Source organism: Aquarana catesbeiana, linkage group LG09 (genome assembly GCF_042186555.1).
Source record: "Aquarana catesbeiana isolate 2022-GZ linkage group LG09, ASM4218655v1, whole genome shotgun sequence".
Lineage (NCBI taxonomy): Eukaryota > Metazoa > Chordata > Amphibia > Anura > Ranidae > Aquarana > Aquarana catesbeiana.
This window is the reverse complement of record NC_133332.1, coordinates 206,219,560-206,232,098: the sequence shown is the minus strand read 5'-3', so window position 1 is coordinate 206,232,098 and position 12,539 is coordinate 206,219,560. Positions and strand designations below refer to the sequence as shown.

General features: G+C 44.1%; 1 protein-coding gene and 1 long non-coding RNA gene across 2 annotated transcripts in view; one reads left to right on the top strand and one right to left on the bottom strand.

The window, feature by feature from the left end:
- LOC141108218 (uncharacterized) overlaps positions 1 to 12,539 on the top strand; it is a 753,340-nt gene that overhangs the window by 1,308 nt on the left and 739,493 nt on the right. The window lies entirely within an intron of this gene.
- The window catches only part of OLFM1 (olfactomedin 1), a 104,644-nt gene that overhangs the window by 62,938 nt on the left and 29,167 nt on the right, over positions 1 to 12,539 (bottom strand). The window lies entirely within an intron of this gene.

Here is a 12,539-nt window from a genome sequence, read left to right as displayed (position 1 = left end):
TTTATTGCTGCCTAAATCCCACCAAATCCCGTAGCTCCTTAACCCTTTCCTGTCCTTTCTGCCTACAGTACAGCCTCACCTTTCCATTCTAAATTTTTCCATTATATCCATGCTGAGTTAATGCAGTTCAGTGGGACAGCAGACATGCTGTGGTTTTACTAAGAAAATTACAGCATTTTAAAAGAACAATGTGACATTTGGCCGTGCTTTCCTGTGACCCTCGCTGTTAGCTGGCATCAGAGCCACTTGAGACTCTGGAGGGGTCTCAACAATGTCAGAATCCACTGAGATGCCTTACAGGCAGCTGGGTCAGCATCTCTGCATGCTGCTGAGCGCCTGAGCAAGTCGCTCTTACCCAGCGCTCCAGTGAGCGTTGGAGGGACAGATTGGCAGTCACCACTCTCTGCTCAGAGCAAATCCAAGAATTGAGCGATCAGCAGCCATGTGATCGCTCAGTTCTCGGGCTTGCACCTGACTGATGCTCCAGCAGGTAGGTGCATGTTTATATTTTCCCATACTTCTCCTTTAAATCACTTGTCTAAGGGCAACCTTTGTAGAGCTTAAACGGAATTTCTAAAAATATTGGCCTAAACCAGAACATTTTGAATCTGGGGCTCTCCTTGCATTAAAGTAAAAAAATATGAATTTGTTGCTTCTGATACATTGCAAGGCTACAGCGATGTAACATTTTAATAATTCCACATTGTTAACATATTTGGATTTATCGTAAGTGAAAAAATGAGTTATGGATATTTTTCTGTGTGTTGTTGAACTACAATTTCCTGTCATTGGCTGTTTTCAATAGCTTGTGCATATATCAGCGGGTGTTGTTATTGTGACTGCACTGTGTTCAATGATCACCTGCACTGGTAAGATTTCTCCAAAAAGTGTATTTGAAGCAAATGAGCTTTCAGCATAAAGGTTGTCTCTTTAACCAATGTCTCCCATTTTTGCTGCTCTCCAGAGATTGTTCACCTTCTTAATCCATAAAAATCTTCTGAAAACAAGGTTCTATTACAGTGGTAGATTTCAGTCTAAATGCTCCAAGAAAGTTCTAGGAAAGCTAGTCTGTGCATACTGCCTTTCTTCAGCTGACCATGCACATAACAATTATGAATTGATAAAAAAGTACCTTTTTAGATATTAGGGCAAGTGCTTCAATTTCTAAACAGTCACTCTAGGGCTGCTGTTGCACTCCCATTTTTGTGAGTTTAGGTGTTTTTTTTTTCTGCCCTTTAAACTCCCCTCTGTTATCCTATGTGCCCATGCACACAACAACATTTTTAGCAGTTTAGTGGATGTTTTCTGAACACCCTAAAATCGTGTTCAAGAGAGGCATATTTTAACCACAAAAACCGCAGAATGCTGTTAAACGGGCATAAATGCGCCTAAACACTAGCATTTATTTATTTCAATAGCCAAAATAAATTAAAATTCTGCCCAATGAAAAAAACTCCTAAACTCTTTTAAACTCTGCTAAACCTACCTAAACTGTTTTGAAAAAATGTAGCTTGGGTGCGTTTAGAACGCTGATTTTAAACAGCATTTACCAGAACCCGGTGTGTGCATGAGGCCTAATGGAAAAACGATAGGTTTTACCTCCAAGTCAAATCTGTAACTTTTTTTTTCTTTCTTCGTGTCAAATCAGCAAAGGGTTTTTTTTTTTTAACTATCAAATCTGCCTTATAATCGATGTTTCCTGTTTTGTGCCTGGCCAGGATATCGGGAGCCAGCTGAAACTCGCTACATGTACGGCCAGTTTAAGATTTATTGAACAGTTTTACAAAATATACTTTTCCTGTGCCTGGAAGCATTCTCTCTAAATTGTCTGTCATTATCATCACACATAGTGAGCGAAAAAAAATTTGGGTAGGAAAACCAAGCTAATAGAAAGGCTGTTCATATAAAAGTTTCTTCCTACATTGAATAAGCATTGCCAAAGGGCCCATTTTTACTTGCGCTGCATGATTTTGTGCATTGAGGCAGGCTGTGTAAGACACTTCATTCATTAATGGTAATATGCAGTGCACATAGTACCACATGTTAATGCATTTTACTGCATTACACAAGTGTGTGGCCAGAATAGTCTTACAGTCGGATTCTACAATCGCCTTTGGATATCCCAACACCTACGTAGTTTAACCACTTCAATACCAGGCACTTTCCCCCTTCCTGCCAAGGGCAATTTTCAGCTGTCAGCGCTGTCACACTTTGAATGACAATTGCGCGGTCATGCAACCCATCACTAAGGGAGCTAGGGAGGAGGTGGAATCCTTATGGGTAGAGCTCCAAAGAGATGAAGCTAAGGAGAAAATAATACTGGGAGTATGCTATAGGCCCCCTAACCTGAGGGAAGAGGGGGAGACAGATCTCCTATCACAAGTTGGATTAGCAGCAAGGATGGGAAGTGTTATCCTAATGGGGGATTTTAATTATCCAGACATAGACTGGTTGGAGGGAACCACGCAATCGTCTAAGGCTTGCCAGTACCTAAAGCCTTGTACACACGGTCAGATTATTGGACGAATTTTTGTCAGTTTTTTTGTTAGATGCCAGTCTCAAATCGAAAGTGAAGAGGGTACTCGCCATCAGAACATTTTCTCACGGCAGAATTCAGCGTCAGAAGTGACGTAATGTGTTGAATTGTTTTGTATGTGTGCTTTAATTTCTGAGCATGCCTAGTCTTGCTCTTCAGATTTCTTTTGTCAGATAACCGTACTAATGAAAAGAAAATCGGACGTTGTGCGCACATCAGACAAAAATTTTCAAGCCTGCACATCCAGTTTTTGTCTGCCAAAAATTTGTAAATCGGCTGTCAAAAGCAGCATACTAACGATCAGAAAATCAGCAGATCGTTCAGACTAAATTATTTTCTTCAGATTTTCTGACCGTGTGTACGGGCCGTAAATGTCTTGCAGGACAATTTTCATGGTTCAGATGGTAGACGCACCAACTAGAAATAAAGCGTTACTGGAGCTACTGACAATACAGACCTGATCACGGATATGGAAATACGGGGCAATTTAGGAAACAGTGATCACAGGTCAATTGGCTGCAGTATAAATCACACAAATAGGAAACATAAGGGGAATACAAAGACACTGAATTTCAAAAGAGCCAACTTCCCTAAACTACAAACCTTGCCAGAAGGCATGAATTGGGATAAAATCTTAGGAACAGAGAACATGGAGGAGAGATGGGTTTGCTTTAAGAGCATATTAAATAAGGGCATTAGCCAATGCATCTCATTGGGTAATAAATTTAAAAGAGCAAACAAAAGTCCTGGATGCCTTAACTCCAATGTAAAAATGCAGGAGAATGGGGCGTGGCCTGCTGCAGCATGGAGTAGGATGTGTTAGACCCGAGCTCCGTCCAGTACTCCTAAATCCATACCCATCCTGTATCCCAGCATCATCCTGCAGCAGCCTGAGGTACCTCCTGAGCCCCCTGCAAGTATATTGACCTGTTTCTGCAGGTCTTCGATCGGACGGGCGTCCGAACCGGCATAGAGTTCCTCCACGGCGGCAGCCGCAACTACAGACCGCGGCTTCGGGCCTACTTGATTCCGGAGGCCATCCTGCCCTCCTCGGCCTCCCGGGTGTCTGGCTCTCCTCCCGCCCACGGACCCTGCCCTGAGGGCTTCCAGAGGAGGCTCAGGCGGAGCGGTATCAGTCCGCACGGCGGCAGCCCCAAATCTAGGCCGCGGCTTCGGCCTGGTCCGGAGCTCCGGCGGCCATCTTGCTCCTCCAGGCCTCTCCAGGGGTGCTATGATCTGGCCCCTGGGACACCTGGCTTCCCCACTTCAAGCTGATCCCCCTGCACAGGACCCTGAGAGGAGTCTGAGCCAAACAGTGCCCCCCCACACAGCGACAGCCTTAAATCCGAACCGGGGATCCGGCCTAGTCTCGGCGGCCATCTTGGTGCTCTCAGCCTTCCCACCAGCATTGCATCCTTACTTCCTGGGCTCTGTACCCTGTACTCTCCGACCTGAAATTGGACACAAACGGTACCGGAGCTTCTCGGGACCGGTATGACCGGAGGGAGACACTCCCAGGCATCTCGCAAGCCCCGGAGTACTCCGAAGAAGCAGGCCTCCATAGTGCGCCTGTCTCCCGCCACAGCGGCCAGCATGGCATCTCAGGCAGAGGAGGGAGAAGCAGCTCTACGGGAACAAACTAACTTTGAAGCCCTCATGCAGGCTATTATTACCTGCCAAACTACCCTGACGGGGAAAATAGAGTGCATGCAGCTGGACATCAGCCTCATTCGTAGAGACATGGACTGTTTCCGCTCCAAGCTCACTGAAGCAGAAAGAAGAGTGGGGGAGGCAGAAGATATACTACAAGACCAGGGAGTCTCACTCCGCACGCTGCAGACCAAAATAAAAGTCCTGGAAGCTCGTGCGGAGGACGCAGAGAACAGAAATTGAAGGAACAACCTCCGGATAGTGGGATTACCAGAGGGCGCGGAAGGTAAAGATCCCACAACGTTTACTGAGCGCTTGCTGTGCACCCTTCTTCCAGATGCCAAGTTCTCTGATGTCTTTGTGGTGGAGAGGGCGCATAGAATGCCTGCTACCCGGGGGCCCCCGGGAGCTCCTCCACGCACATTTATTCTGAAACTCCTGAATTTTCGGGATCGAGATCTGGTTTTGCGGGAGGCGAGAAAGATCGAGGTGCTTCGCCATGAGGGAGCGAGACTCATGATCTTCCCAGATTTCTCCATCGACACACAAAAGTCAAGAAGATCGTTCGATCAGATCAAATTGGATCTCCGCAATCGCAAGATCAAATATAGTATGCTATTTCCCACCCGTCTGAGAGTGCAGGATGGAGAGTCAGTGCGGTTTTTTACATCTCTAGAAGAAGCATCCAGGTGGCTTGAAACAGTACCACGAGGTTGACCCGATCGCTCTTACTAAATCCCCTTATAACATAAGTGTTGCTGCAACAAAGATCACCTTCATCTGCTGACTTCACTACAAGCCCTAACCCTTTACCTCGGCTTGTCCAACCAGTTCAGAAAAAGTCACTTTTATATTCTTCTTAAGATCCGGTTCTGTGAGTATATATGCCTACTAGTTAGAGAACATATACGCAAAAAGAGATGAAGAGTTGTTTGTGATCGTGCCTAAACATATGGTGAGGGGACCGGAATCTCCAGTTTGCAATGTGTTTAAGTTTAAGAATAGTACCCCCGGATTTTTTGGGAGACATTTTGATATGCTGGGATCGTTTATCCGGGAAATTTGGTTCTTGTTGGCTGCTCTTTATGTACACAGACTAAGTCGCTCTGATGGCTCACTGTTCACGGGCCCCATGGGCAGTTGTCACAATTAGTTTTGGGGAACGAGCATCCCGAAGTTTGGGGGGTGGTGCGGGGAGGGGGGAGGTTGGGAAAGGTTGGTGCTGCAGATTAGTTTTACATTATGTTGTTTTTCTTTTACTTTTTATACATATGGCATTTATTTGCTCCAGATTGTACAATCAGTGCTCTACTCAAAGCAAGACATGCAGTGTTAATCTGCTAATACTAGAGAGGGAGGGTTATTCGGCTCACTGTATTATCACAAATGTGTATCTCACTAAGCGTATTTTGATATCATGCAAGCTCTGTATGGAGCGTATGCTGTACCAATCCTGTGGCACGTGTATCAGGGCACCAGAATGAATCTCCTTAATGTTATGTCCTGGAATGTACGGGGCCTAAATTCTAAGATAAAACGCTCCCTAGTTTTTACTTACATAAAAAAAATATGCCAACCCCACTGCCAGAGTCAGAACCAATGGGTCCCTCTCGCCCCCCTTCAGATTACACAGGGGTACTAGACAGGGATGTCCTTTATCCCCGGGTTTGTTCGCCCTAGCTGTTGAACCTCTTGCTATCCTTATTAGGTCTTCCGTGGCTGCAGGGGGGATGGTGGTGGGCCCTCTACGGGAACAGATCTCCCTCTACGCGGATGACGCTCTTCTTTATCTCCCAGATGCTTCCCACTCCCTCGAGGAGACCTTGAGGATCATAGACTTATTTGGCTCCTTCTCAGGTATACGCATAAACTGGAACAAATCCATGCTTTTCCCGATCTCCCAGCCGCCCCTACTCCCTCCCCACCATATACCCCTGCAAACGGTCACTAAGTTTCGGTATCTGGGCATTGAAATACAAAAAGATCTCTCTTGTTATCTGACAGATAATGTATACCCCATGCTACAGCAACTAATCAGACGCTGCTTAACATGGAAGTCCCTTCCCCTGACACCGGTGGGTAGGATAAACCTCCTCAAAATGATATTCCTCCCCAAATTCCTGTATGCATTTAGAAACACTCCAGTACCTATCCCTGAATCATTTTTTAAGCAATTAGATCGGGTGATTAACAATTTCATTTGGGCGGGACGGACCCCCAGGGTTGCCAAAACAAGCCTGCAACTTCCCCTATCTGCGGGCGGGCTGGCATTGCCGTGCTTGAGGAAATATTATTGGGCAGCGGTGCTGGTGACGGTACGTTGGTGGTTTGTTCAGTCTCGACATAACCCAGCGGTTAATTTAGAAGCAGCCATATTGGGGTCATATTCAGCATTGAGCAACCTGGTATTCAGGGGTCCAAAAGCACAAGATAATATGACCATCCCCATGCGCATGACGGCCAAGATATGGGAACCGCTGACAGCTAAGCTCAACCCATCACAAACTTATTCACTCTATACACCACTCTGGGGTAACCCTAAACTACCACATCTGTTAACGATCCCAGACCCAGCAGTCTGGGCTAAATATGAAATTAAAATCTTACAGCATATTATGCCAGAGGGTAAACTCCTTACATTTGACGAATTGCGTAATACCTTCCAACTCCCTACCAAAATGTTTTTCCGCTATTTGCAGCTGAGACACGCAATTCAGGCTCAATTCCCTTCAGAAATTCAACTACAATCACATATGGTGGAGCGCTTCCTTATTTCCAAACATGTGGACCGTATCCTTTCCTCTTTGTATCTCCGGGTGTCCCTGGGAACTGATAACCAGGGGACTAGGCTATTTAACAAATGGAAGCTGGCTGTGCCCTCCCTGACGGATGACGACTGGGAAGAGGGAGTCCAACAATATATTCCTTTGATGATATCCGCCAGGGACAGGTACATCCAATTAAAATTCCTTCACCAGGCATACTACACACCCCAACGACTTGCTAAAATATATCCCTCTCACTCTGATAGGTGCCCAAAATGCAATACGGATATAGGTACTTTCTTACATGTGGTGTGGTCGTGCCCCCTTCTTCAACAGTTCTGGAGGGAGGTGGTGCAGTACATCAATTTAATTGGGAACCTGACACTTACACTGGATCCCCGAGTCCTTCTCCTGGGGATCTGTGATACCCTTATCGCAAACACCCATAAGAGGCTATTTGTTTTCTACGCTCTATTCTATGCAAGGAAAACCATTTTATTTAAATGGAAACAGACAGACCCCCCAACAGTGGGACAGTGGAAAACACTTATTGATAAGACCCTCCCTCTATATAAGCTCACATTTATGAGCCGGAAATGTCCCAAAAAGTTTGAAAAAATTTGGGGTGCATGGGTTTCTAGATGAATGGCCACTGATGCGGATCCCCCCGGGAGAACTCGCTGAACTTATACACCACTAGTTCGGTTAAGAAATATTTAGAATACACTTAAAATTACCACTAAAATATACCTTTTTTCTTTGAGGAGGAGGTATTGCTCCCAAAATACAACTTTGCAGTGATATGAATACTTGTAACTAAGATGTGAACTGATGTGCCTTGCTTTTTGATGTAATACTGGAGACTATTTGTCCTAGATTGTCACTTTCCTTCTGGAAATGGTTCTTCTTTGCCTTTTTTATGTAATCCTCTCTTATTGTCCCTTTTTTCCCCTTTTTTATATTTTTATGTATATGTATGGATATATGTATATTTATATATATATATATATATTTGTGAATGTACTTCTTTTTTATGTTTGTACTGAAACTTTTCTCCGTTGGAGATAAATAAAAACGTAACTGTTAAAAAAAAATTAAAAAAAAAAAAATGCAGGAGAAGGCCTTCAAAAAATACAAGGCTGAGGGATCATCATAAGCATTCATACTTTATAAAGAATACAACAAGAAATGTAAGGGTGCAATTAGGGCGGCTAAGATAGAACATGAAAGACGCATAGCGGAGGAGAGCAAAAAAATCCCAAGAAAGTCTTTAGGTATGTAAACAGTAAAAAAGAGAGGACAGACCATATTGGCCCCATAAAGAATGAGGAAGGACATCTGGTTACAAAGGATGGGGAGATGACAAAGGTATTGAATTTATTCTTCTCAGTCTTCATGAGGGAATCGGGGGGCTTCAGTAACCAGAACTGCAGTGTTTATCCTTATGACACATCACAGGAAGCACCTCCATGGTTAGAGGGTACTTGGGGAACTCAGTCAAGTAATTGCCAGACCATTGTTCCTAATTTTTACTGACAGTCTATTGACTGGAATGGTACCAGCTGTTTGGAGAAAAGCCAATGTAGCACCAGTATTTAAAAAGGGCCCAAAATACATCCCTGGGAATTACAGACCAGTTAGCCTAACATCAATACTATGCGAGCTCTTGGAGGGGATGATAAGGGACTATATACAAGATTTTAGTAATGAGAACGGTATCATTAGCAGTAATCAGCATGGATTCATGAAGAATCGTTCTTGCCAAACCAATCTATTAACCTTCTATGAGGAGGTGAGTTGCCATCTAGATAAAGGAAGGACTGTAGATGTGGTGTATCTGGATTTTGCAAAAGCATTTGACACAGTTCCCCATAAACGTTTACTGTACAAAATAAGGTCCGTTGGCATGGATCATAGGGTGAGTACATGTATTGAAAACTGGCTACAAGGGTGAGTTCAGAGAGTGGTGATAAATGGGGAGTACTCGGAATGGTCAGGGGTGGGTAGTGGGGTCCCCCAGGGTTCTGTGCTAGGACCAATCCTATTTATTTTGTTCATAAACGACCTGGAGGATGGGGTAAACAGTTCAATCTCTGTATTTGCGGACGATGCTAAGCAGGGCAATAACTTCTCTGAAGGATGTGGAAGCCTTGCAAAAGATCTGAACAGATTAATGGGGTGGGCAACTACATGGCAAATGAGGTTTTATGTAGAAACATGTAAAATAATGCATTTGGGTGGCAAAAATATAAATGCAATCTATACACTGGGGGGAGAACCTCTGGGGGAATCAAGGATGGAAAAGGACCTGGGGGTCCTAGTAGATGATAGGCTCAGCAATGGCATGCAATACCAAGCTGCTGCTAACAAAGCAAATAGAATATTGACATGCCTTAAAAAGGGGATCAACTCCAGTGATAAAACGATAATTCTCCCACTCTACAAGACTCTGGTCCGGCCGCACCTAGAGTATGCTGTCCAGTTCTGGGCACCAGCCCTCAGAAAGGATGTACTGGAAATGGAAAGAAGGGCAGCAAAGCTAATAAAGGGTCTGGAGGATATTGGTTATGAGGAAAGGTTACGAGCACTGAACTTATTCTCTCTGGAGAAGAGACGCTTGAAAGGGGATATGATTTCAATATACAAATACCGTACTGGTGACCCCACAATAGGGATAAAACTTTTTCGCGGAAGGGAGTTTAACAAGACACGTGGCCACTCATTAACATTAGAAGAAAAGAGGTTTAACCTTAAACTACGTAGAGGGCTCTTTACTGTAAGAGCGGCAAGGATGTGGAATTCCCTTCCACAGGCGGTGGTCTCAGTGGAGGGCATCGATAGTTTCAAAAAACTATTAGATAAGCACCTGAACCACCGCAAAATACAGGGATATACAATGTAATATTGACATATAATCACACAGATAAGTTGGACTTGATGGACTTGTCTTTTTTAAACCTCACCTACTATGTAACCTATATAACTATATAAATTTTTATCATTTTCTTCCCACAAAGAGCTTCCTTTTGGTTGTATTTAATCACCTCTGCAGTTTTTATTTTTTGCACTATAAACAAAAAAAAAAAACAAAAACTGATGGGCACTGACAGGCGGCACTGATGGGCATAGATAAGTGGCACTGGATAGGCAGCACTGATGAGGAGCTACTGACAGGCATAAATGAGTGGCATCTGAAGCCATTTTTATGGGCACTGGCAGGCGCTCTTTCTGGGGCATAGGCTGGCAGCTGATGGGCACATCTGACGGGGGCTGCACTGATAATCAATGTGCTGATTATCAGCGCAGACCCCCCCTTCTGACAGGGAGAGCAGCCGATCAGCTCGATGTTTACCGGCACTTCACGCGATGATCAGCTGTGATTGGTCACAGTTGATCATGTGGTAAGAAGCCTCTATCAGAGGCTCCATACCACGATCAGAGTTGCAGTGTGTCAGACTGACACACAGGACCTCCGATCGATTCACGCGCCCGCCGGCTTGGTATCCTGATCAAGTCATATAACGTCCGATCAGGATAACTAAACCACTTTGCAGCCATCATATTGCTATATGGAGCGCGGCAAGTGGTTAACCACTTCAGCCCCGGAAGGATTTATCCCCTTCCTGACCAGTCCAGTTTTTGAAATACGGCACTCCGTCGCTTCAACTGACAATTGCGTGGTCGTGCAATGCTGTACCCAAACAAATTTTATGTCTTTTTTTTCCCCACAAATAGAGCTTTCTTTTTGCGGTATTTGATCACCTCTACGGTTTTTATTTTTTTCCGCTATAAACAAAAAAAAAGAGCGACAATTTTGGAAAAAACACAATATTTTTTACTTTTTTGCTATAATAAATATCCCAATTAAAAAAAAAAAAAATTCTTCCTCAGTTTAGGCCAATATGTATTCTATTTTGGGACCACTGACATTTGTACAGCGATTAGTGCTAAAAAGAGCCACTGATTACTGTATAAATGTCACTGGTAGGGAAGGGGTTAACACTAGGGGGCGATCAAGGGGTTAAATGTGTTCTAATTTGGGGGGGTGGGACTACCTAGGGGATGAGACCGATCGTTGTTCCTATATACTAGGAACACACGATCTTTCTCCTCTCCCCTGCCAGAATGTGGAAGTGTGTATGTGTGTCTGGCTCTATCAGGAGTGATCGCGGGTGCCTGGCAGACATCGTGACCGCCAGGCACGCACATCGGCTTCTCAGTGACGCGGTGGGCGCGCACCCCCTATACCCCTTAAAGCGCCTGCTGTACAGCTACAGCAATTCGTGCAGGGGAGCCATTCTGCCACCAACAAACAAACGGCATGCGGTCGGCAAGTCGTTAAGGGATTCTCCAAACCAGTTTTTTTTCAACCTTCAACCAGGGTGCCCGAGCAAATTGCCCAACAACTATATACAAGTCAGCAAATGGAGGAAGCCTGCCTTTTAGTTACACAAAGCCACAGGGTTTCATTGTGCACTATTACAACCTTCCAGCCATCAGCCTCCTACAAATCAATGACATCATCAGTTGATAAGGAGGATGTTGGGCGTCCTGCACAGCATCCTTATTTGCCCCTCCCCTGCCCCTATCTGTCAGCACTGGGGTCACATTAGCCAAATGAGGAAAAGCAACTGAGGGAGAAGAGAAACATTGGAATACTAATCGATACCAGTGTGCAAAAGGTGTATTTGCTTTGGAAGAATAAATACATTGGGTTTCTTATGTGTGTGGATGTTGCTGCGTTATGTAAAACTGTTAGTTTAGTTTTTTTTACATTTTAGAATGGGGTGTCTTGAGATTGTGCATAATTTTAAAGGGTGCCTTGACTGAAAATAGGTTGAGAAACACTGCTCTGAATTAACCATTTGATTTAAATCCAAGCACAGAGGTCCTTGTGCTATATACTTTGTGCTATATACTTGTTTACTTTTTGGGAAAATCAGATTGTAATCGGTGTGGCCTTTCTTTTTTAATTTCATGTTTACTTGTTGGTAAAAGAAATTGTAAAATCAGATTGTAACGATGTGGCTAGTGTGATTTTATATAGCTTTATTTTTATAAGGCTGATTTGTCTGTCTATGATTTCCATGCAACAGATTAGTTTTGGCTGTCCACATCATGATCTGGATGACCGCTGCAGCTTGATTTACTGTACTAAAAAGAGAGACTGCCCGGGTCACCACAAATGTGAAAGAGCAGCAAACTACCTTTAAGGGCTTGTGTCCATGGGCATTATACTCCTAAGCACAATGTGTTTTTCAACTTTTAGTTGATCATTGAGATGCTGTTGTATTTACATTGACTTGTATATGGAAGGAAAGCAGTTCAAATGTTTAAAAATTGTTCCCCGGTGAATATTTGTTCACAACCTACTCTAAAAGCCATGCTTCCTGCATTGGTTTTTATGTAAATGTGATATAAGAACAGTGGGGAAGATTTACTAAAATTGGAGCACTCAGAATCTGATGCAGCTGGAAGCTGATTGGTTTTTATGCAAAGCTGCACCAGATTTTGTGTGCCCCCTTTTTTTGGTAACCCCCCCCCCAAGTGTATTTCTGCATTGACCCTGTGATCGGTAAGGCAGTGCA